A 20,043-nucleotide genomic window follows, 5' to 3' on the forward strand; every position below is an offset into this window, starting at 1 on the left:
GGGAATGCAACACGAGGACTTCCCAGGAGGTCACCCATCCTAGTACTACTCTCGCCCAAGCACGCTTAACTTCGGAGTTCTGATGGGATCCGGTGCTTTAGTGCTGGTATGATCGCATCCGACATGTCACCCCCGGCTTCATCCCTTATGCTTCCCACTCCCACGTCCGCTGCAAAGACGGCTATACATTCTTACTACCATTACAACCGTCGCCTACAAATGGATAATGCCCTATACTACTTACTCTCTCGCTCAACTACGAAGACGAGTTTACCACTATTTCCACCCCTCCCTCTATACCGCAGCAACACGTATTTTACACCCCTTTCACAACGCGCTTTTCGCGCCCCAACTCTCCCTAGCCGCGTGACTAACGAGCTCCGAGCTAAAACATATCGCAAATGTCAAAAATATGATGACAGGCTTAATATATATCACGCACGTGCGTTCTGTTCCTCACGTACGTACAAAAATAATTAAAAAGGGAATGCAACACGAGGACTTCCCAGGAGGTCACCCATCCTAGTACTACTCTCGCCCAAGCACGCTTAACTTCGGAGTTCTGATGGGATCCGGTGCTTTAGTGCTGGTATGATCGCATCCGACATGTCACCCCCGGCTTCATCCCTTATGCTTCCCACTCCCACGTCCGCTGCAAAGACGGCTATACATTCTTACTACCATTACAACCGTCGCCTACAAATGGATAATGCCCTATACTACTTACTCTCTCGCTCAACTACGAAGACGAGTTTACCACTATTTCCACCCCTCCCTCTATACCGCAGCAACACGTATTTTACACCCCTTTCACAACGCGCTTTTCGCGCCCCAACTCTCCCTAGCCGCGTGACTAACGAGCTCCGAGCTAAAACATATCGCAAATGTCAAAAATATGATGACAGGCTTAATATATATCACGCACGTGCGTTCTGTTCCTCACGTACGTACAAAAATAATTAAAAAGGGAATGCAACACGAGGACTTCCCAGGAGGTCACCCATCCTAGTACTACTCTCGCCCAAGCACGCTTAACTTCGGAGTTCTGATGGGATCCGGTGCTTTAGTGCTGGTATGATCGCATCCGACATGTCACCCCCGGCTTCATCCCTTATGCTTCCCACTCCCACGTCCGCTGCAAAGACGGCTATACATTCTTACTACCATTACAACCGTCGCCTACTAATGGATAATGCCCTATACTACTTACTCTCTCGCTCAACTACGAAGACGAGTTTACCACTATTTCCACCCCTCCCTCTATACCGCAGCAACACGTATTTTACACCCCTTTCACAACGCGCTTTTCGCGCCCCAACTCTCCCTAGCCGCGTGACTAACGAGCTCCGAGCTAAAACATATCGCAAATGTCAAAAATATGATGACAGGCTTAATATATATCACGCACGTGCGTTCTGTTCCTCACGTACGTACAAAAATAATTAAAAAGGGAATGCAACACGAGGACTTCCCAGGAGGTCACCCATCCTAGTACTACTCTCGCCCAAGCACGCTTAACTTCGGAGTTCTGATGGGATCCGGTGCTTTAGTGCTGGTATGATCGCATCCGACATGTCACCCCCGGCTTCATCCCTTATGCTTCCCACTCCCACGTCCGCTGCAAAGACGGCTATACATTCTTACTACCATTACAACCGTCGCCTACTAATGGATAATGCCCTATACTACTTACTCTCTCGCTCAACTACGAAGACGAGTTTACCACTATTTCCACCCCTCCCTCTATACCGCAGCAACACGTATTTTACACCCCTTTCACAACGCGCTTTTCGCGCCCCAACTCTCCCTAGCCGCGTGACTAACGAGCTCCGAGCTAAAACATATCGCAAATGTCAAAAATATGATGACAGGCTTAATATATATCACGCACGTGCGTTCTGTTCCTCACGTACGTACAAAAATAATTAAAAAGGGAATGCAACACGAGGACTTCCCAGGAGGTCACCCATCCTAGTACTACTCTCGCCCAAGCACGCTTAACTTCGGAGTTCTGATGGGATCCGGTGCTTTAGTGCTGGTATGATCGCATCCGACATGTCACCCCCGGCTTCATCCCTTATGCTTCCCACTCCCACGTCCGCTGCAAAGAAGGCTATACATTCTTACTACCATTACAACCGTCGCCTACTAATGGATAATGCCCTATACTACTTACTCTCTCGCTCAACTACGAAGACGAGTTTACCACTATTTCCACCCCTCCCTCTATACCGCAGCAACACGTATTTTACACCCCTTTCACAACGCGCTTTTCGCGCCCCAACTCTCCCTAGCCGCGTGACTAACGAGCTCCGAGCTAAAACATATCGCAAATGTCAAAAATATGATGACAGGCTTAATATATATCACGCACGTGCGTTCTGTTCCTCACGTACGTACAAAAATAATTAAAAAGGGAATGCAACACGAGGACTTCCCAGGAGGTCACCCATCCTAGTACTACTCTCGCCCAAGCACGCTTAACTTCGAAGTTCTGATGGGATCCGGTGCTTTAGTGCTGGTATGATCGCATCCGACATGTCACCCCCGGCTTCATCCCTTATGCTTCCCACTCCCACGTCCGCTGCAAAGACGGCTATACATTCTTACTACCATTACAACCGTCGCCTACTAATGGATAATGCCCTATACTACTTACTCTCTCGCTCAACTACGAAGACGAGTTTACCACTATTTCCACCCCTCCCTCTATACCGCAGCAACACGTATTTTACACCCCTTTCACAACGCGCTTTTCGCGCCCCAACTCTCCCTAGCCGCGTGACTAACGAGCTCCGAGCTAAAACATATCGCAAATGTCAAAAATATGATGACAGGCTTAATATATATCACGCACGTGCGTTCTGTTCCTCACGTACGTACAAAAATAATTAAAAAGGGAATGCAACACGAGGACTTCCCAGGAGGTCACCCATCCTAGTACTACTCTCGCCCAAGCACGCTTAACTTCGAAGTTCTGATGGGATCCGGTGCTTTAGTGCTGGTATGATCGCATCCGACATGTCACCCCCGGCTTCATCCCTTATGCTTCCCACTCCCACGTCCGCTGCAAAGACGGCTATACATTCTTACTACCATTACAACCGTCGCCTACTAATGGATAATGCCCTATACTACTTACTCTCTCGCTCAACTACGAAGACGAGTTTACCACTATTTCCACCCCTCCCTCTATACCGCAGCAACACGTATTTTACACCCCTTTCACAACGCGCTTTTCGCGCCCCAACTCTCCCTAGCCGCGTGACTAACGAGCTCCGAGCTAAAACATATCGCAAATGTCAAAAATATGATGACAGGCTTAATATATATCACGCACGTGCGTTCTGTTCCTCACGTACGTACAAAAATAATTAAAAAGGGAATGCAACACGAGGACTTCCCAGGAGGTCACCCATCCTAGTACTACTCTCGCCCAAGCACGCTTAACTTCGAAGTTCTGATGGGATCCGGTGCTTTAGTGCTGGTATGATCGCATCCGACATGTCACCCCCGGCTTCATCCCTTATGCTTCCCACTCCCACGTCCGCTGCAAAGACGGCTATACATTCTTACTACCATTACAACCGTCGCCTACTAATGGATAATGCCCTATACTACTTACTCTCTCGCTCAACTACGAAGACGAGTTTACCACTATTTCCACCCCTCCCTCTATACCGCAGCAACACGTATTTTACACCCCTTTCACAACGCGCTTTTCGCGCCCCAACTCTCCCTAGCCGCGTGACTAACGAGCTCCGAGCTAAAACATATCGCAAATGTCAAAAATATGATGACAGGCTTAATATATATCACGCACGTGCGTTCTGTTCCTCACGTACGTACAAAAATAATTAAAAAGGGAATGCAACACGAGGACTTCCCAGGAGGTCACCCATCCTAGTACTACTCTCGCCCAAGCACGCTTAACTTCGAAGTTCTGATGGGATCCGGTGCTTTAGTGCTGGTATGATCGCATCCGACATGTGACCCCCGGCTTCATCCCTTATGCTTCCCACTCCCACGTCCGCTGCAAAGACGGCTATACATTCTTACTACCATTACAACCTTCGCCTACTAATGGATAATGCCCTATACTACTTACTCTCTCGCTCAACTACGAAGACGAGTTTACCACTATTTCCACCCCTCCCTCTATACCGCAGCAACACGTATTTTACACCCCTTTCACAACGCGCTTTTCGCGCCCCAACTCTCCCTAGCCGCGTGACTAACGAGCTCCGAGCTAAAACATATCGCAAATGTCAAAAATATGATGACAGGCTTAATATATATCACGCACGTGCGTTCTGTTCCTCACGTACGTACAAAAATAATTAAAAAGGGAATGCAACACGAGGACTTCCCAGGAGGTCACCCATCCTAGTACTACTCTCGCCCAAGCACGCTTAACTTCGAAGTTCTGATGGGATCCGGTGCTTTAGTGCTGGTATGATCGCATCCGACATGTCACCCCCGGCTTCATCCCTTATGCTTCCCACTCCCACGTCCGCTGCAAAGACGGCTATACATTCTTACTACCATTACAACCGTCGCCTACTAATGGATAATGCCCTATACTACTTACTCTCTCGCTCAACTACGAAGACGAGTTTACCACTATTTCCACCCCTCCCTCTATACCGCAGCAACACGTATTTTACACCCCTTTCACAACGCGCTTTTCGCGCCCCAACTCTCCCTAGCCGCGTGACTAACGAGCTCCGAGCTAAAACATATCGCAAATGTCAAAAATATGATGACAGGCTTAATATATATCACGCACGTGCGTTCTGTTCCTCACGTACGTACAAAAATAATTAAAAAGGGAATGCAACACGAGGACTTCCTAGGAGGTCACCCATCCTAGTACTACTCTCGCCCAAGCACGCTTAACTTCGGAGTTCTGATGGGATCCGGTGCTTTAGTGCTGGTATGATCGCATCCGACATGTTACCCCCGGCTTCATCCCTTATGCTTCCCACTCCCACGTCCGCTGCAAAGACGGCTATACATTCTTACTACCATTACAACCGTCGCCTACTAATGGATAATGCCCTATACTACTTACTCTCTCGCTCAACTACGAAGACGAGTTTACCACTATTTCCACCCCTCCCTCTATACCGCAGCAACACGTATTTTACACCCCTTTCACAACGCGCTTTTCGTGCCCCAACTCTCCCTAGCCGCGTGACTAACGAGCTCCGAGCTAAAACATATCGCAAATGTCAAAAATATGATGACAGGCTTAATATATATCACGCACGTGCGTTCTGTTCCTCACGTACGTACAAAAATAATTAAAAAAGGAATGCAACACGAGGACTTCCCAGGAGGTCACCCATCCTAGTACTACTCTCGCCCAAGCACGCTTAACTTCGGAGTTCTGATGGGATCCGGTGCTTTAGTGCTGGTATGATCGCATCCGACATGTCACCCCCGGCTTCATCCCTTATGCTTCCCACTCCCACGTCCGCTGCAAAGACGGCTATACATTCTTACTACCATTACAACCGTCGCCTACTAATGGATAATGCCCTATACTACTTACTCTCTCGCTCAACTACGAAGACGAGTTTACCACTATTTCCACCCCTCCCTCTATACCGCAGCAACACGTATTTTACACCCCTTTCACAACGCGCTTTTCGCGCCCCAACTCTCCCTAGCCGCGTGACTAACGAGCTCCGAGCTAAAACATATCGCAAATGTCAAAAATATGATGACAGGCTTAATATATATCACGCACGTGCGTTCTGTTCCTCACGTACGTACAAAAATAATTAAAAAGGGAATGCAACACGAGGACTTCCTAGGAGGTCACCCATCCTAGTACTACTCTCGCCCAAGCACGCTTAACTTCGGAGTTCTGATGGGATCCGGTGCTTTAGTGCTGGTATGATCGCATCCGACATGTTACCCCCGGCTTCATCCCTTATGCTTCCCACTCCCACGTCCGCTGCAAAGACGGCTATACATTCTTACTACCATTACAACCGTCGCCTACTAATGGATAATGCCCTATACTACTTACTCTCTCGCTCAACTACGAAGACGAGTTTACCACTATTTCCACCCCTCCCTCTATACCGCAGCAACACGTATTTTACACCCCTTTCACAACGCGCTTTTCGCGCCCCAACTCTCCCTAGCCGCGTGACTAACGAGCTCCGAGCTAAAACATATCGCAAATGTCAAAAATATGATGACAGGCTTAATATATATCACGCACGTGCGTTCTGTTCCTCACGTACGTACAAAAATAATTAAAAAGGGAATGCAACACGAGGACTTCCCAGGAGGTCACCCATCCTAGTACTACTCTCGCCCAAGCACGCTTAACTTCGGAGTTCTGATGGGATCCGGTGCTTTAGTGCTGGTATGATCGCATCCGACATGTCACCCCCGGCTTCATCCCTTATGCTTCCCACTCCCACGTCCGCTGCAAAGACGGCTATACATTCTTACTACCATTACAACCGTCGCCTACTAATGGATAATGCCCTATACTACTTACTCTCTCGCTCAACTACGAAGACGAGTTTACCACTATTTTCACCCCTCCCTCTATACCGCAGCAACACGTATTTTACACCCCTTTCACAACGCGCTTTTCGCGCCCCAACTCTCCCTAGCCGCGTGACTAACGAGCTCCGAGCTAAAACATATCGCAAATGTCAAAAATATGATGACAGGCTTAATATATATCACGCACGTGCGTTCTGTTCCTCACGTACGTACAAAAATAATTAAAAAGGGAATGCAACACGAGGACTTCCCAGGAGGTCACCCATCCTAGTACTACTCTCGCCCAAGCACGCTTAACTTCGGAGTTCTGATGGGATCCGGTGCTTTAGTGCTGGTATGATCGCATCCGACATGTCACCCCCGGCTTCATCCCTTATGCTTCCCACTCCCACGTCCGCTGCAAAGACGGCTATACATTCTTACTACCATTACAACCGTCGCCTACTAATGGATAATGCCCTATACTACTTACTCTCTCGCTCAACTACGAAGACGAGTTTACCACTATTTCCACCCCTCCCTCTATACCGCAGCAACACGTATTTTACACCCCTTTCACAACGCGCTTTTCGCGCCCCAACTCTCCCTAGCCGCGTGACTAACGAGCTCCGAGCTAAAACATATCGCAAATGTCAAAAATATGATGACAGGCTTAATATATATCACGCACGTGCGTTCTGTTCCTCACGTACGTACAAAAATAATTAAAAAGGGAATGCAACACGAGGACTTCCCAGGAGGTCACCCATCCTAGTACTACTCTCGCCCAAGCACGCTTAACTTCGGAGTTCTGATGGGATCCGGTGCTTTAGTGCTGGTATGATCGCATCCGACATGTCACCCCCGGCTTCATCCCTTATGCTTCCCACTCCCACGTCCGCTGCAAAGACGGCTATACATTCTTACTACCATTACAACCGTCGCCTACTAATGGATAATGCCCTATACTACTTACTCTCTCGCTCAACTACGAAGACGAGTTTACCACTATTTCCACCCCTCCCTCTATACCGCAGCAACACGTATTTTACACCCCTTTCACAACGCGCTTTTCACGCCCCAACTCTCCCTAGCCGCGTGACTAACGAGCTCCGAGCTAAAACATATCGCAAATGTCAAAAATATGATGACAGGCTTAATATATATCACGCACGTGCGTTCTGTTCCTCACGTACGTACAAAAATAATTAAAAAGGGAATGCAACACGAGGACTTCCTAGGAGGTCACCCATCCTAGTACTACTCTCGCCCAAGCACGCTTAACTTCGGAGTTCTGATGGGATCCGGTGCTTTAGTGCTGGTATGATCGCATCCGACATGTCACCCCCGGCTTCATCCCTTATGCTTCCCACTCCCACGTCCGCTGCAAAGACGGCTATACATTCTTACTACCATTACAACCGTCGCCTACTAATGGATAATGCCCTATACTACTTACTCTCTCGCTCAACTACGAAGACGAGTTTACCACTATTTCCACCCCTCCCTCTATACCGCAGCAACACGTATTTTACACCCCTTTCACAACGCGCTTTTCGCGCCCCAACTCTCCCTAGCCGCGTGACTAACGAGCTCCGAGCTAAAACATATCGCAAATGTCAAAAATATGATGACAGGCTTAATATATATCACGCACGTGCGTTCTGTTCCTCACGTACGTACAAAAATAATTAAAAAGGGAATGCAACACGAGGACTTCCCAGGAGGTCACCCATCCTAGTACTACTCTCTCCCAAGCACGCTTAACTTCGAAGTTCTGATGGGATCCGGTGCTTTAGTGCTGGTATGATCGCATCCGACATGTCACCCCCGGCTTCATCCCTTATGCTTCCCACTCCCACGTCCGCTGCAAAGACGGCTATACATTCTTACTACCATTACAACCGTCGCCTACTAATGGATAATGCCCTATACTACTTACTCTCTCGCTCAACTACGAAGACGAGTTTACCACTATTTCCACCCCTCCCTCTATACCGCAGCAACACGTATTTTACACCCCTTTCACAACGCGCTTTTCGCGCCCCAACTCTCCCTAGCCGCGTGACTAACGAGCTCCGAGCTAAAACATATCGCAAATGTCAAAAATATGATGACAGGCTTAATATATATCACGCACGTGCGTTCTGTTCCTCACGTACGTACAAAAATAATTAAAAAGGGAATGCAACACGAGGACTTCCCAGGAGGTCACCCATCCTAGTACTACTCTCGCCCAAGCACGCTTAACTTCGAAGTTCTGATGGGATCCGGTGCTTTAGTGCTGGTATGATCGCATCCGACATGTCACCCCCGGCTTCATCCCTTATGCTTCCCACTCCCACGTCCGCTGCAAAGACGGCTATACATTCTTACTACCATTACAACCGTCGCCTACTAATGGATAATGCCCTATACTACTTACTCTCTCGCTCAACTACGAAGACGAGTTTACCACTATTTCCACCCCTCCCTCTATACCGCAGCAACACGTATTTTACACCCCTTTCACAACGCGCTTTTCGCGCCCCAACTCTCCCTAGCCGCGTGACTAACGAGCTCCGAGCTAAAACATATCGCAAATGTCAAAAATATGATGACAGGCTTAATATATATCACGCACGTGCGTTCTGTTCCTCACGTACGTACAAAAATAATTAAAAAGGGAATGCAACACGAGGACTTCCCAGGAGGTCACCCATCGTCGCCTACTAATGGATAATGCCCTATACTACTTACTCTCTCGCTCAACTACGAAGACGAGTTTACCACTATTTCCACCCCTCCCTCTATACCGCAGCAACACGTATTTTACACCCCTTTCACAACGCGCTTTTCGCGCCCCAACTCTCCCTAGCCGCGTGACTAACGATCTCCGAGCTAAAACATATCGCAAATGTCAAAAATATGATGACAGGCTTAATATATATCACGCACGTGCGTTCTGTTCCTCACGTACGTACAAAAATAATTAAAAAGGGAATGCAACACGAGGACTTCCCAGGAGGTCACCCATCCTAGTACTACTCTCGCCCAAGCACGCTTAACTTCGGAGTTCTGATGGGATCCGGTGCTTTAGTGCTGGTATGATCGCATCCGACATGTCACCCCCGGCTTCATCCCTTATGCTTCCCACTCCCACGTCCGCTGCAAAGACGGCTATACATTCTTACTACCATTACAACCGTCGCCTACTAATGGATAATGCCCTATACTACTTACTCTCTCGCTCAACTACGAAGACGAGTTTACCACTATTTCCACCCCTCCCTCTATACCGCAGCAACACGTATTTTACACCCCTTTCACAACGCGCTTTTCGCGCCCCAACTCTCCCTAGCCGCGTGACTAACGAGCTCCGAGCTAAAACATATCGCAAATGTCAAAAATATGATGACAGGCTTAATATATATCACGCACGTGCGTTCTGTTCCTCACGTACGTACAAAAATAATTAAAAAGGGAATGCAACACGAGGACTTCCCAGGAGGTCACCCATCCTAGTACTACTCTCGCCCAAGCACGCTTAACTTCGGAGTTCTGATGGGATCCGGTGCTTTAGTGCTGGTATGATCGCATCCGACATGTCACCCCCGGCTTCATCCCTTATGCTTCCCACTCCCACGTCCGCTGCAAAGACGGCTATACATTCTTACTACCATTACAACCGTCGCCTACTAATGGATAATGCCCTATACTACTTACTCTCTCGCTCAACTACGAAGACGAGTTTACCACTATTTCCACCCCTCCCTCTATACCGCAGCAACACGTATTTTACACCCCTTTCACAACGCGCTTTTCGCGCCCCAACTCTCCCTAGCCGCGTGACTAACGAGCTCCGAGCTAAAACATATCGCAAATGTCAAAAATATGATGACAGGCTTAATATATATCACGCACGTGCGTTCTGTTCCTCACGTACGTACAAAAATAATTAAAAAGGGAATGCAACACGAGGACTTCCTAGGAGGTCACCCATCCTAGTACTACTCTCGCCCAAGCACGCTTAACTTCGGAGTTCTGATGGGATCCGGTGCTTTAGTTCTGGTATGATCGCATCCGACATGTGACCCCCGGCTTCATCCCTTATGCTTCCCACTCCCACGTCCGCTGCAAAGACGGCTATACATTCTTACTACCATTACAACCGTCGCCTACTAATGGATAATGCCCTATACTACTTACTCTCTCGCTCAACTACGAAGACGAGTTTACCACTATTTCCACCCCTCCCTCTATACCGCAGCAACACGTATTTTACACCCCTTTCACAACGCGCTTTTCGCGCCCCAACTCTCCCTAGCCGCGTGACTAACGAGCTCCGAGCTAAAACATATCGCAAATGTCAAAAATATGATGACAGGCTTAATATATATCACGCACGTGCGTTCTGTTCCTCACGTACGTACAAAAATAATTAAAAAGGGAATGCAACACGAGGACTTCCCAGGAGGTCACCCATCCTAGTACTACTCTCGCCCAAGCACGCTTAACTTCGGAGTTCTGATGGGATCCGGTGCTTTAGTGCTGGTATGATCGCATCCGACATGTCACCCCCGGCTTCATCCCTTATGCTTCCCACTCCCACGTCCGCTGCAAAGACGGCTATACATTCTTACTACCATTACAACCGTCGCCTACTAATGGATAATGCCCTATACTACTTACTCTCTCGCTCAACTACGAAGACGAGTTTACCACTATTTCCACCCCTCCCTCTATACCGCAGCAACACGTATTTTACACCCCTTTCACAACGCGCTTTTCGCGCCCCAACTCTCCCTAGCCGCGTGACTAACGAGCTCCGAGCTAAAACATATCGCAAATGTCAAAAATATGATGACAGGCTTAATATATATCACGCACGTGCGTTCTGTTCCTCACGTACGTACAAAAATAATTAAAAAGGGAATGCAACACGAGGACTTCCCAGGAGGTCACCCATCCTAGTACTACTCTCGCCCAAGCACGCTTAACTTCGGAGTTCTGATGGGATCCGGTGCTTTAGTGCTGGTATGATCGCATCCGACATGTCACCCCCGGCTTCATCCCTTATGCTTCCCACTCCCACGTCCGCTGCAAAGACGGCTATACATTCTTACTACCATTACAACCGTCGCCTACTAATGGATAATGCCCTATACTACTTACTCTCTCGCTCAACTACGAAGACGAGTTTACCACTATTTCCACCCCTCCCTCTATACCGCAGCAACACGTATTTTACACCCCTTTCACAACGCGCTTTTCGCGCCCCAACTCTCCCTAGCCGCGTGACTAACGAGCTCCGAGCTAAAACATATCGCAAATGTCAAAAATATGATGACAGGCTTAATATATATCACGCACGTGCGTTCTGTTCCTCACGTACGTACAAAAATAATTAAAAAGGGAATGCAACACGAGGACTTCCTAGGAGGTCACCCATCCTAGTACTACTCTCGCCCAAGCACGCTTAACTTCGGAGTTCTGATGGGATCCGGTGCTTTAGTGCTGGTATGATCGCATCCGACATGTCACCCCCGGCTTCATCCCTTATGCTTCCCACTCCCACGTCCGCTGCAAAGACGGCTATACATTCTTACTACCATTACAACCGTCGCCTACTAATGGATAATGCCCTATACTACTTACTCTCTCGCTCAACTACGAAGACGAGTTTACCACTATTTCCACCCCTCCCTCTATACCGCAGCAACACGTATTTTACACCCCTTTCACAACGCGCTTTTCGCGCCCCAACTCTCCCTAGCCGCGTGACTAACGAGCTCCGAGCTAAAACATATCGCAAATGTCAAAAATATGATGACAGGCTTAATATATATCACGCACGTGCGTTCTGTTCCTCACGTACGTACAAAAATAATTAAAAAGGGAATGCAACACGAGGACTTCCTAGGAGGTCACCCATCCTAGTACTACTCTCGCCCAAGCACGCTTAACTTCGGAGTTCTGATGGGATCCGGTGCTTTAGTGCTGGTATGATCGCATCCGACATGTCACCCCCGGCTTCATCCCTTATGCTTCCCACTCCCACGTCCGCTGCAAAGACGGCTATACATTCTTACTACCATTACAACCGTCGCCTACTAATGGATAATGCCCTATACTACTTACTCTCTCGCTCAACTACGAAGACGAGTTTACCACTATTTTCACCCCTCCCTCTATACCGCAGCAACACGTATTTTACACCCCTTTCACAACGCGCTTTTCGCGCCCCAACTCTCCCTAGCCGCGTGACTAACGAGCTCCGAGCTAAAACATATCGCAAATGTCAAAAATATGATGACAGGCTTAATATATATCACGCACGTGCGTTCTGTTCCTCACGTACGTACAAAAATAATTAAAAAGGGAATGCAACACGAGGACTTCCTAGGAGGTCACCCATCCTAGTACTACTCTCGCCCAAGCACGCTTAACTTCGGAGTTCTGATGGGATCCGGTGCTTTAGTGCTGGTATGATCGCATCCGACATGTTACCCCCGGCTTCATCCCTTATGCTTCCCACTCCCACGTCCGCTGCAAAGACAGCTATACATTCTTACTACCATTACAACCGTCGCCTACTAATGGATAATGCCCTATACTACTTACTCTCTCGCTCAACTACGAAGACGAGTTTACCACTATTTCCACCCCTCCCTCTATACCGCAGCAACACGTATTTTACACCCATTTCACAACGCGCTTTTCGCGCCCCAACTCTCCCTAGCCGCGTGACTAACGAGCTCCGAGCTAAAACATATCGCAAATGTCAAAAATATGATGACAGGCTTAATATATATCACGCACGTGCGTTCTGTTCCTCACGTACGTACAAAAATAATTAAAAAGGGAATGCAACACGAGGACTTCCCAGGAGGTCACCCATCCTAGTACTACTCTCGCCCAAGCACGCTTAACTTCGGAGTTCTGATGGGATACGGTGCTTTAGTGCTGGTATGATCGCATCCGACATGTCACCCCCGGCTTCATCCCTTATGCTTCCCACTCCCACGTCCGCTGCAAAGACGGCTATACATTCTTACTACCATTACAACCGTCGCCTACTAATGGATAATGCCCTATACTACTTACTCTCTCGCTCAACTACGAAGACGAGTTTACCACTATTTCCACCCCTCCCTCTATACCGCAGCAACACGTATTTTACACCCCTTTCACAACGCGCTTTTCGCGCCCCAACTCTCCCTAGCCGCGTGACTAACGAGCTCCGAGCTAAAACATATCGCAAATGTCAAAAATATGATGACAGGCTTAATATATATCACGCACGTGCGTTCTGTTCCTCACGTACGTACAAAAATAATTAAAAAGGGAATGCAACACGAGGACTTCCCAGGAGGTCACCCATCCTAGTACTACTCTCGCCCAAGCACGCTTAACTTCGGAGTTCTGATGGGATCCGGTGCTTTAGTGCTGGTATGATCGCATCCGACATGTTACCCCCGGCTTCATCCCTTATGCTTCCCACTCCCACGTCCGCTGCAAAGACGGCTATACATTCTTACTACCATTACAACCGTCGCCTACTAATGGATAATGCCCTATACTACTTACTCTCTCGCTCAACTACGAAGACGAGTTTACCACTATTTCCACCCCTCCCTCTATACCGCAGCAACACGTATTTTACACCCCTTTCACAACGCGCTTTTCGCGCCCCAACTCTCCCTAGCCGCGTGACTAACGAGCTCCGAGCTAAAACATATCGCAAATGTCAAAAATATGATGACAGGCTTAATATATATCACGCACGTGCGTTCTGTTCCTCACGTACGTACAAAAATAATTAAAAAGGGAATGCAACACGAGGACTTCCCAGGAGGTCACCCATCCTAGTACTACTCTCGCCCAAGCACGCTTAACTTCGGAGTTCTGATGGGATCCGGTGCTTTAGTGCTGGTATGATCGCATCCGACATGTCACCCCCGGCTTCATCCCTTATGCTTCCCACTCCCACGTCCGCTGCAAAGACGGCTATACATTCTTACTACCATTACAACCGTCGCCTACTAATGGATAATGCCCTATACTACTTACTCTCTCGCTCAACTACGAAGACGAGTTTACCACTATTTCCACCCCTCCCTCTATACCGCAGCAACACGTATTTTACACCCCTTTCACAACGCGCTTTTCGCGCCCCAACTCTCCCTAGCCGCGTGACTAACGAGCTCCGAGCTAAAACATATCGCAAATGTCAAAAATATGATGACAGGCTTAATATATATCACGCACGTGCGTTCTGTTCCTCACGTACGTACAAAAATAATTAAAAAGGGAATGCAACACGAGGACTTCCCAGGAGGTCACCCATCCTAGTACTACTCTCGCCCAAGCACGCTTAACTTCGGAGTTCTGATGGGATCCGGTGCTTTAGTGCTGGTATGATCGCATCCGACATGTCACCCCCGGCTTCATCCCTTATGCTTCCCACTCCCACGTCCGCTGCAAAGACGGCTATACATTCTTACTACCATTACAACCGTCGCCTACTAATGGATAATGCCCTATACTACTTACTCTCTCGCTCAACTACGAAGACGAGTTTACCACTATTTCCACCCCTCCCTCTATACCGCAGCAACACGTATTTTACACCCCTTTCACAACGCGCTTTTCGCGCCCCAACTCTCCCTAGCCGCGTGACTAACGAGCTCCGAGCTAAAACATATCGCAAATGTCAAAAATATGATGACAGGCTTAATATATATCACGCACGTGCGTTCTGTTCCTCACGTACGTACAAAAATAATTAAAAAGGGAATGCAACACGAGGACTTCCCAGGAGGTCACCCATCCTAGTACTACTCTCGCCCAAGCACGCTTAACTTCGGAGTTCTGATGGGATCCGGTGCTTTAGTGCTGGTATGATCGCATCCGACATGTCACCCCCGGCTTCATCCCTTATGCTTCCCACTCCCACGTCCGCTGCAAAGACGGCTATACATTCTTACTACCATTACAACCGTCGCCTACTAATGGATAATGCCCTATACTACTTACTCTCTCGCTCAACTACGAAGACGAGTTTACCACTATTTCCACCCCTCCCTCTATACCGCAGCAACACGTATTTTACACCCCTTTCACAACGCGCTTTTCGCGCCCCAACTCTCCCTAGCCGCGTGACTAACGAGCTCCGAGCTAAAACATATCGCAAATGTCAAAAATATGATGACAGGCTTAATATATATCACGCACGTGCGTTCTGTTCCTCACGTACGTACAAAAATAATTAAAAAGGGAATGCAACACGAGGACTTCCTAGGAGGTCACCCATCCTAGTACTACTCTCGCCCAAGCACGCTTAACTTCGGAGTTCTGATGGGATCCGGTGCTTTAGTGCTGGTATGATCGCATCCGACATGTCACCCCCGGCTTCATCCCTTATGCTTCCCACTCCCACGTCCGCTGCAAAGACGGCTATACATTCTTACTACCATTACAACCGTCGCCTACTAATGGATAATGCCCTATACTACTTACTCTCTCGCTCAACTACGAAGACGAGTTTACCACTATTTCCACCCCTCCCTCTATACCGCAGCAACACGTATTTTACACCCCTTTCACAACGCGCTTTTCGCGCCCCAACTCTCCCTAGCCGCGTGACTAACGAGCTCCGAGCTAAAACATATCGCAAATGTCAAAAATATGATGACAGGCTTAATATATATCACGCACGTGCGTTCTGTTCCTCACGTACGTACAAAAATAATTAAAAAGGGAATGCAACACGAGGACTTCCTAGGAGGTCACCCATCCTAGTACTACTCTCGCCCAAGCACGCTTAACTTCGGAGTTCTGATGGGATCCGGTGCTTTAGTGCTGGTATGATCGCATCCGACATGTTACCCCCGGCTTCATCCCTTATGCTTCCCACTCCCACGTCCGCTGCAAAGACGGCTATACATTCTTACTACCATTACAACCGTCGCCTACTAATGGATAATGCCCTATACTACTTACTCTCTCGCTCAACTACGAAGACGAGTTTACCACTATTTCCACCCCTCCCTCTATACCGCAGCAACACGTATTTTACACCCATTTCACAACGCGCTTTTCGCGCCCCAACTCTCCCTAGCCGCGTGACTAACGAGCTCCGAGCTAAAACATATCGCAAATGTCAAAAATATGATGACAGGCTTAATATATATCACGCACGTGCGTTCTGTTCCTCACGTACGTACAAAAATAATTAAAAAGGGAATGCAACACGAGGACTTCCCAGGAGGTCACCCATCCTAGTACTACTCTCGCCCAAGCACGCTTAACTTCGGAGTTCTGATGGGATACGGTGCTTTAGTGCTGGTATGATCGCATCCGACATGTCACCCCCGGCTTCATCCCTTATGCTTCCCACTCCCACGTCCGCTGCAAAGACGGCTATACATTCTTACTACCATTACAACCGTCGCCTACTAATGGATAATGCCCTATACTACTTACTCTCTCGCTCAACTACGAAGACGAGTTTACCACTATTTCCACCCCTCCCTCTATACCGCAGCAACACGTATTTTACACCCCTTTCACAACGCGCTTTTCGCGCCCCAACTCTCCCTAGCCGCGTGACTAACGAGCTCCGAGCTAAAACATATCGCAAATGTCAAAAATATGATGACAGGCTTAATATATATCACGCACGTGCGTTCTGTTCCTCACGTACGTACAAAAATAATTAAAAAGGGAATGCAACACGAGGACTTCCCAGGAGGTCACCCATCCTAGTACTACTCTCGCCCAAGCACGCTTAACTTCGGAGTTCTGATGGGATCCGGTGCTTTAGTGCTGGTATGATCGCATCCGACATGTTACCCCCGGCTTCATCCCTTATGCTTCCCACTCCCACGTCCGCTGCAAAGACGGCTATACATTCTTACTACCATTACAACCGTCGCCTACTAATGGATAATGCCCTATACTACTTACTCTCTCGCTCAACTACGAAGACGAGTTTACCACTATTTCCACCCCTCCCTCTATACCGCAGCAACACGTATTTTACACCCCTTTCACAACGCGCTTTTCGCGCCCCAACTCTCCCTAGCCGCGTGACTAACGAGCTCCGAGCTAAAACATATCGCAAATGTCAAAAATATGATGACAGGCTTAATATATATCACGCACGTGCGTTCTGTTCCTCACGTACGTACAAAAATAATTAAAAAGGGAATGCAACACGAGGACTTCCCAGGAGGTCACCCATCCTAGTACTACTCTCGCCCAAGCACGCTTAACTTCGGAGTTCTGATGGGATCCGGTGCTTTAGTGCTGGTATGATCGCATCCGACATGTCACCCCCGGCTTCATCCCTTATGCTTCCCACTCCCATGTCCGCTGCAAAGACGGCTATACATTCTTACTACCATTACAACCGTCGCCTACTAATGGATAATGCCCTATACTACTTACTCTCTCGCTCAACTACGAAGACGAGTTTACCACTATTTCCACCCCTCCCTCTATACCGCAGCAACACGTATTTTACACCCCTTTCACAACGCGCTTTTCGCGCCCCAACTCTCCCTAGCCGCGTGACTAACGAGCTCCGAGCTAAAACATATCGCAAATGTCAAAAATATGATGACAGGCTTAATATATATCACGCACGTGCGTTCTGTTCCTCACGTACGTACAAAAATAATTAAAAAGGGAATGCAACACGAGGACTTCCCAGGAGGTCACCCATCCTAGTACTACTCTCGCCCAAGCACGCTTAACTTCGGAGTTCTGATGGGATCCGGTGCTTTAGTGCTGGTATGATCGCATCCGACATGTTACCCCCGGCTTCATCCCTTATGCTTCCCACTCCCACGTCCGCTGCAAAGACGGCTATACATTCTTACTACCATTACAACCGTCGCCTACTAATGGATAATGCCCTATACTACTTACTCTCTCGCTCAACTACGAAGACGAGTTTACCACTATTTCCACCCCTCCCTCTATACCGCAGCAACACGTATTTTACACCCCTTTCACAACGCGCTTTTCGCGCCCCAACTCTCCCTAGCCGCGTGACTAACGAGCTCCGAGCTAAAACATATCGCAAATGTCAAAAATATGATGACAGGCTTAATATATATCACGCACGTGCGTTCTGTTCCTCACGTACGTACAAAAATAATTAAAAAGGGAATGCAACACGAGGACTTCCCAGGAGGTCACCCATCCTAGTACTACTCTCGCCCAAGCACGCTTAACTTCGGAGTTCTGATGGGATCCGGTGCTTTAGTGCTGGTATGATCGCATCCGACATGTCACCCCCGGCTTCATCCCTTATGCTTCCCACTCCCACGTCCGCTGCAAAGACGGCTATACATTCTTACTACCATTACAACCGTCGCCTACTAATGGATAATGCCCTATACTACTTACTCTCTCGCTCAACTACGAAGACGAGTTTACCACTATTTCCACCCCTCCCTCTATACCGCAGCAACACGTATTTTACACCCCTTTCACAACGCGCTTTTCGCGCCCCAACTCTCCCTAGCCGCGTGACTAACGAGCTCCGAGCTAAAACATATCGCAAATGTCAAAAATATGATGACAGGCTTAATATATATCACGCACGTGCGTTCTGTTCCTCACGTACGTACAAAAATAATTAAAAAGGGAATGCAACACGAGGACTTCCCAGGAGGTCACCCATCCTAGTACTACTCTCGCCCAAGCACGCTTAACTTCGGAGTTCTGATGGGATCCGGTGCTTTAGTGCTGGTATGATCGCATCCGACATGTCACCCCCGGCTTCATCCCTTATGCTTCCCACTCCCACGTCCGCTGCAAAGACGGCTATACATTCTTACTACCATTACAACCGTCGCCTACTAATGGATAATGCCCTATACTACTTACTCTCTCGCTCAACTACGAAGACGAGTTTACCACTATTTCCACCCCTCCCTCTATACCGCAGCAACACGTATTTTACACCCCTTTCACAACGCGCTTTTCGCGCCCCAACTCTCCCTAGCCGCGTGACTAACGAGCTCCGAGCTAAAACATATCGCAAATGTCAAAAATATGATGACAGGCTTAATATATATCACGCACGTGCGTTCTGTTCCTCACGTACGTACAAAAATAATTAAAAAGGGAATGCAACACGAGGACTTCCTAGGAGGTCACCCATCCTAGTACTACTCTCGCCCAAGCACGCTTAACTTCGGAGTTCTGATGGGATCCGGTGCTTTAGTGCTGGTATGATCGCATCCGACATGTTACCCCCGGCTTCATCCCTTATGCTTCCCACTCCCACGTCCGCTGCAAAGACGGCTATACATTCTTACTACCATTACAACCGTCGCCTACTAATGGATAATGCCCTATACTACTTACTCTCTCGCTCAACTACGAAGACGAGTTTACCACTATTTCCACCCCTCCCTCTATACCGCAGCAACACGTATTTTACACCCATTTCACAACGCGCTTTTCGCGCCCCAACTCTCCCTAGCCGCGTGACTAACGAGCTCCGAGCTAAAACATATCGCAAATGTCAAA

At 48.3% G+C, this 20,043-nt stretch overlaps 41 non-coding genes across 41 annotated transcripts; all 41 read right to left on the reverse strand.

The window, feature by feature from the left end:
* Nucleotide 1: 1 nt before the first annotated feature.
* Nucleotides 2–120, reverse strand: LOC147969861 (5S ribosomal RNA). Its single transcript, XR_015605308.1, has one exon. It is a non-coding gene; the product is annotated as a 5S ribosomal RNA (ribosomal RNA).
* A 364-nt stretch (nt 121–484) lies between these two features.
* LOC147969862 (5S ribosomal RNA) lies at nt 485–603 on the reverse strand. The gene has a single exon (XR_015605310.1). It is a non-coding gene; the product is annotated as a 5S ribosomal RNA (ribosomal RNA).
* A 364-nt stretch (nt 604–967) lies between these two features.
* Nucleotides 968–1,086, reverse strand: LOC147969863 (5S ribosomal RNA). The gene has a single exon (XR_015605311.1). It is a non-coding gene; the product is annotated as a 5S ribosomal RNA (ribosomal RNA).
* Nucleotides 1,087–1,450: 364 nt separating this feature from the next.
* On the reverse strand, nt 1,451–1,569 carry LOC147969864 (5S ribosomal RNA). The gene has a single exon (XR_015605312.1). It is a non-coding gene; the product is annotated as a 5S ribosomal RNA (ribosomal RNA).
* Nucleotides 1,570–1,933: 364 nt separating this feature from the next.
* Nucleotides 1,934–2,052, reverse strand: LOC147969865 (5S ribosomal RNA). The gene has a single exon (XR_015605313.1). It is a non-coding gene; the product is annotated as a 5S ribosomal RNA (ribosomal RNA).
* A 364-nt stretch (nt 2,053–2,416) lies between these two features.
* Nucleotides 2,417–2,535, reverse strand: LOC147969866 (5S ribosomal RNA). Its single transcript, XR_015606101.1, has one exon. It is a non-coding gene; the product is annotated as a 5S ribosomal RNA (ribosomal RNA).
* Nucleotides 2,536–2,899: 364 nt separating this feature from the next.
* Nucleotides 2,900–3,018, reverse strand: LOC147969867 (5S ribosomal RNA). The gene has a single exon (XR_015606102.1). It is a non-coding gene; the product is annotated as a 5S ribosomal RNA (ribosomal RNA).
* Nucleotides 3,019–3,382: 364 nt separating this feature from the next.
* On the reverse strand, nt 3,383–3,501 carry LOC147969868 (5S ribosomal RNA). Its single transcript, XR_015606103.1, has one exon. It is a non-coding gene; the product is annotated as a 5S ribosomal RNA (ribosomal RNA).
* Nucleotides 3,502–3,865: 364 nt separating this feature from the next.
* LOC147969869 (5S ribosomal RNA) lies at nt 3,866–3,984 on the reverse strand. Its single transcript, XR_015606104.1, has one exon. It is a non-coding gene; the product is annotated as a 5S ribosomal RNA (ribosomal RNA).
* A 364-nt stretch (nt 3,985–4,348) lies between these two features.
* Nucleotides 4,349–4,467, reverse strand: LOC147969870 (5S ribosomal RNA). Its single transcript, XR_015606105.1, has one exon. It is a non-coding gene; the product is annotated as a 5S ribosomal RNA (ribosomal RNA).
* A 364-nt stretch (nt 4,468–4,831) lies between these two features.
* On the reverse strand, nt 4,832–4,950 carry LOC147969871 (5S ribosomal RNA). Its single transcript, XR_015606037.1, has one exon. It is a non-coding gene; the product is annotated as a 5S ribosomal RNA (ribosomal RNA).
* Nucleotides 4,951–5,314: 364 nt separating this feature from the next.
* On the reverse strand, nt 5,315–5,433 carry LOC147969872 (5S ribosomal RNA). Its single transcript, XR_015605314.1, has one exon. It is a non-coding gene; the product is annotated as a 5S ribosomal RNA (ribosomal RNA).
* A 364-nt stretch (nt 5,434–5,797) lies between these two features.
* LOC147969873 (5S ribosomal RNA) lies at nt 5,798–5,916 on the reverse strand. Its single transcript, XR_015606038.1, has one exon. It is a non-coding gene; the product is annotated as a 5S ribosomal RNA (ribosomal RNA).
* Nucleotides 5,917–6,280: 364 nt separating this feature from the next.
* LOC147969874 (5S ribosomal RNA) lies at nt 6,281–6,399 on the reverse strand. Its single transcript, XR_015605315.1, has one exon. It is a non-coding gene; the product is annotated as a 5S ribosomal RNA (ribosomal RNA).
* Nucleotides 6,400–6,763: 364 nt separating this feature from the next.
* Nucleotides 6,764–6,882, reverse strand: LOC147969875 (5S ribosomal RNA). The gene has a single exon (XR_015605316.1). It is a non-coding gene; the product is annotated as a 5S ribosomal RNA (ribosomal RNA).
* Nucleotides 6,883–7,246: 364 nt separating this feature from the next.
* LOC147969876 (5S ribosomal RNA) lies at nt 7,247–7,365 on the reverse strand. Its single transcript, XR_015605317.1, has one exon. It is a non-coding gene; the product is annotated as a 5S ribosomal RNA (ribosomal RNA).
* A 364-nt stretch (nt 7,366–7,729) lies between these two features.
* Nucleotides 7,730–7,848, reverse strand: LOC147969877 (5S ribosomal RNA). The gene has a single exon (XR_015606040.1). It is a non-coding gene; the product is annotated as a 5S ribosomal RNA (ribosomal RNA).
* A 364-nt stretch (nt 7,849–8,212) lies between these two features.
* LOC147969878 (5S ribosomal RNA) lies at nt 8,213–8,331 on the reverse strand. The gene has a single exon (XR_015606677.1). It is a non-coding gene; the product is annotated as a 5S ribosomal RNA (ribosomal RNA).
* Nucleotides 8,332–8,695: 364 nt separating this feature from the next.
* Nucleotides 8,696–8,814, reverse strand: LOC147969879 (5S ribosomal RNA). Its single transcript, XR_015606106.1, has one exon. It is a non-coding gene; the product is annotated as a 5S ribosomal RNA (ribosomal RNA).
* Nucleotides 8,815–9,492: 678 nt separating this feature from the next.
* On the reverse strand, nt 9,493–9,611 carry LOC147969880 (5S ribosomal RNA). Its single transcript, XR_015605318.1, has one exon. It is a non-coding gene; the product is annotated as a 5S ribosomal RNA (ribosomal RNA).
* A 364-nt stretch (nt 9,612–9,975) lies between these two features.
* On the reverse strand, nt 9,976–10,094 carry LOC147969881 (5S ribosomal RNA). Its single transcript, XR_015605319.1, has one exon. It is a non-coding gene; the product is annotated as a 5S ribosomal RNA (ribosomal RNA).
* A 364-nt stretch (nt 10,095–10,458) lies between these two features.
* LOC147969882 (5S ribosomal RNA) lies at nt 10,459–10,577 on the reverse strand. Its single transcript, XR_015606565.1, has one exon. It is a non-coding gene; the product is annotated as a 5S ribosomal RNA (ribosomal RNA).
* A 364-nt stretch (nt 10,578–10,941) lies between these two features.
* LOC147969883 (5S ribosomal RNA) lies at nt 10,942–11,060 on the reverse strand. Its single transcript, XR_015605320.1, has one exon. It is a non-coding gene; the product is annotated as a 5S ribosomal RNA (ribosomal RNA).
* A 364-nt stretch (nt 11,061–11,424) lies between these two features.
* Nucleotides 11,425–11,543, reverse strand: LOC147969884 (5S ribosomal RNA). The gene has a single exon (XR_015605321.1). It is a non-coding gene; the product is annotated as a 5S ribosomal RNA (ribosomal RNA).
* Nucleotides 11,544–11,907: 364 nt separating this feature from the next.
* Nucleotides 11,908–12,026, reverse strand: LOC147969885 (5S ribosomal RNA). Its single transcript, XR_015606041.1, has one exon. It is a non-coding gene; the product is annotated as a 5S ribosomal RNA (ribosomal RNA).
* A 364-nt stretch (nt 12,027–12,390) lies between these two features.
* Nucleotides 12,391–12,509, reverse strand: LOC147969886 (5S ribosomal RNA). The gene has a single exon (XR_015606043.1). It is a non-coding gene; the product is annotated as a 5S ribosomal RNA (ribosomal RNA).
* Nucleotides 12,510–12,873: 364 nt separating this feature from the next.
* LOC147969887 (5S ribosomal RNA) lies at nt 12,874–12,992 on the reverse strand. The gene has a single exon (XR_015606044.1). It is a non-coding gene; the product is annotated as a 5S ribosomal RNA (ribosomal RNA).
* Nucleotides 12,993–13,356: 364 nt separating this feature from the next.
* On the reverse strand, nt 13,357–13,475 carry LOC147969888 (5S ribosomal RNA). The gene has a single exon (XR_015606544.1). It is a non-coding gene; the product is annotated as a 5S ribosomal RNA (ribosomal RNA).
* Nucleotides 13,476–13,839: 364 nt separating this feature from the next.
* On the reverse strand, nt 13,840–13,958 carry LOC147969889 (5S ribosomal RNA). The gene has a single exon (XR_015605322.1). It is a non-coding gene; the product is annotated as a 5S ribosomal RNA (ribosomal RNA).
* Nucleotides 13,959–14,322: 364 nt separating this feature from the next.
* On the reverse strand, nt 14,323–14,441 carry LOC147969890 (5S ribosomal RNA). The gene has a single exon (XR_015605323.1). It is a non-coding gene; the product is annotated as a 5S ribosomal RNA (ribosomal RNA).
* A 364-nt stretch (nt 14,442–14,805) lies between these two features.
* LOC147969891 (5S ribosomal RNA) lies at nt 14,806–14,924 on the reverse strand. Its single transcript, XR_015605324.1, has one exon. It is a non-coding gene; the product is annotated as a 5S ribosomal RNA (ribosomal RNA).
* Nucleotides 14,925–15,288: 364 nt separating this feature from the next.
* On the reverse strand, nt 15,289–15,407 carry LOC147969892 (5S ribosomal RNA). Its single transcript, XR_015605325.1, has one exon. It is a non-coding gene; the product is annotated as a 5S ribosomal RNA (ribosomal RNA).
* A 364-nt stretch (nt 15,408–15,771) lies between these two features.
* LOC147969893 (5S ribosomal RNA) lies at nt 15,772–15,890 on the reverse strand. Its single transcript, XR_015606045.1, has one exon. It is a non-coding gene; the product is annotated as a 5S ribosomal RNA (ribosomal RNA).
* A 364-nt stretch (nt 15,891–16,254) lies between these two features.
* LOC147969894 (5S ribosomal RNA) lies at nt 16,255–16,373 on the reverse strand. Its single transcript, XR_015606046.1, has one exon. It is a non-coding gene; the product is annotated as a 5S ribosomal RNA (ribosomal RNA).
* A 364-nt stretch (nt 16,374–16,737) lies between these two features.
* Nucleotides 16,738–16,856, reverse strand: LOC147969895 (5S ribosomal RNA). The gene has a single exon (XR_015606545.1). It is a non-coding gene; the product is annotated as a 5S ribosomal RNA (ribosomal RNA).
* Nucleotides 16,857–17,220: 364 nt separating this feature from the next.
* Nucleotides 17,221–17,339, reverse strand: LOC147969896 (5S ribosomal RNA). The gene has a single exon (XR_015605326.1). It is a non-coding gene; the product is annotated as a 5S ribosomal RNA (ribosomal RNA).
* Nucleotides 17,340–17,703: 364 nt separating this feature from the next.
* LOC147969897 (5S ribosomal RNA) lies at nt 17,704–17,822 on the reverse strand. The gene has a single exon (XR_015605327.1). It is a non-coding gene; the product is annotated as a 5S ribosomal RNA (ribosomal RNA).
* A 364-nt stretch (nt 17,823–18,186) lies between these two features.
* LOC147969898 (5S ribosomal RNA) lies at nt 18,187–18,305 on the reverse strand. The gene has a single exon (XR_015605328.1). It is a non-coding gene; the product is annotated as a 5S ribosomal RNA (ribosomal RNA).
* A 364-nt stretch (nt 18,306–18,669) lies between these two features.
* On the reverse strand, nt 18,670–18,788 carry LOC147969899 (5S ribosomal RNA). The gene has a single exon (XR_015605329.1). It is a non-coding gene; the product is annotated as a 5S ribosomal RNA (ribosomal RNA).
* A 364-nt stretch (nt 18,789–19,152) lies between these two features.
* Nucleotides 19,153–19,271, reverse strand: LOC147969900 (5S ribosomal RNA). The gene has a single exon (XR_015605330.1). It is a non-coding gene; the product is annotated as a 5S ribosomal RNA (ribosomal RNA).
* Nucleotides 19,272–19,635: 364 nt separating this feature from the next.
* LOC147969901 (5S ribosomal RNA) lies at nt 19,636–19,754 on the reverse strand. Its single transcript, XR_015606047.1, has one exon. It is a non-coding gene; the product is annotated as a 5S ribosomal RNA (ribosomal RNA).
* Between the last annotated feature and the right edge of the window lie 289 nt (nt 19,755–20,043).

This window comes from Triticum urartu, chromosome 5A (genome assembly GCF_056163025.1).
Source record: "Triticum urartu cultivar PI428250 chromosome 5A, HENAU_Tu73, whole genome shotgun sequence".
NCBI classification, from domain to species: domain Eukaryota; kingdom Viridiplantae; phylum Streptophyta; class Magnoliopsida; order Poales; family Poaceae; genus Triticum; species Triticum urartu.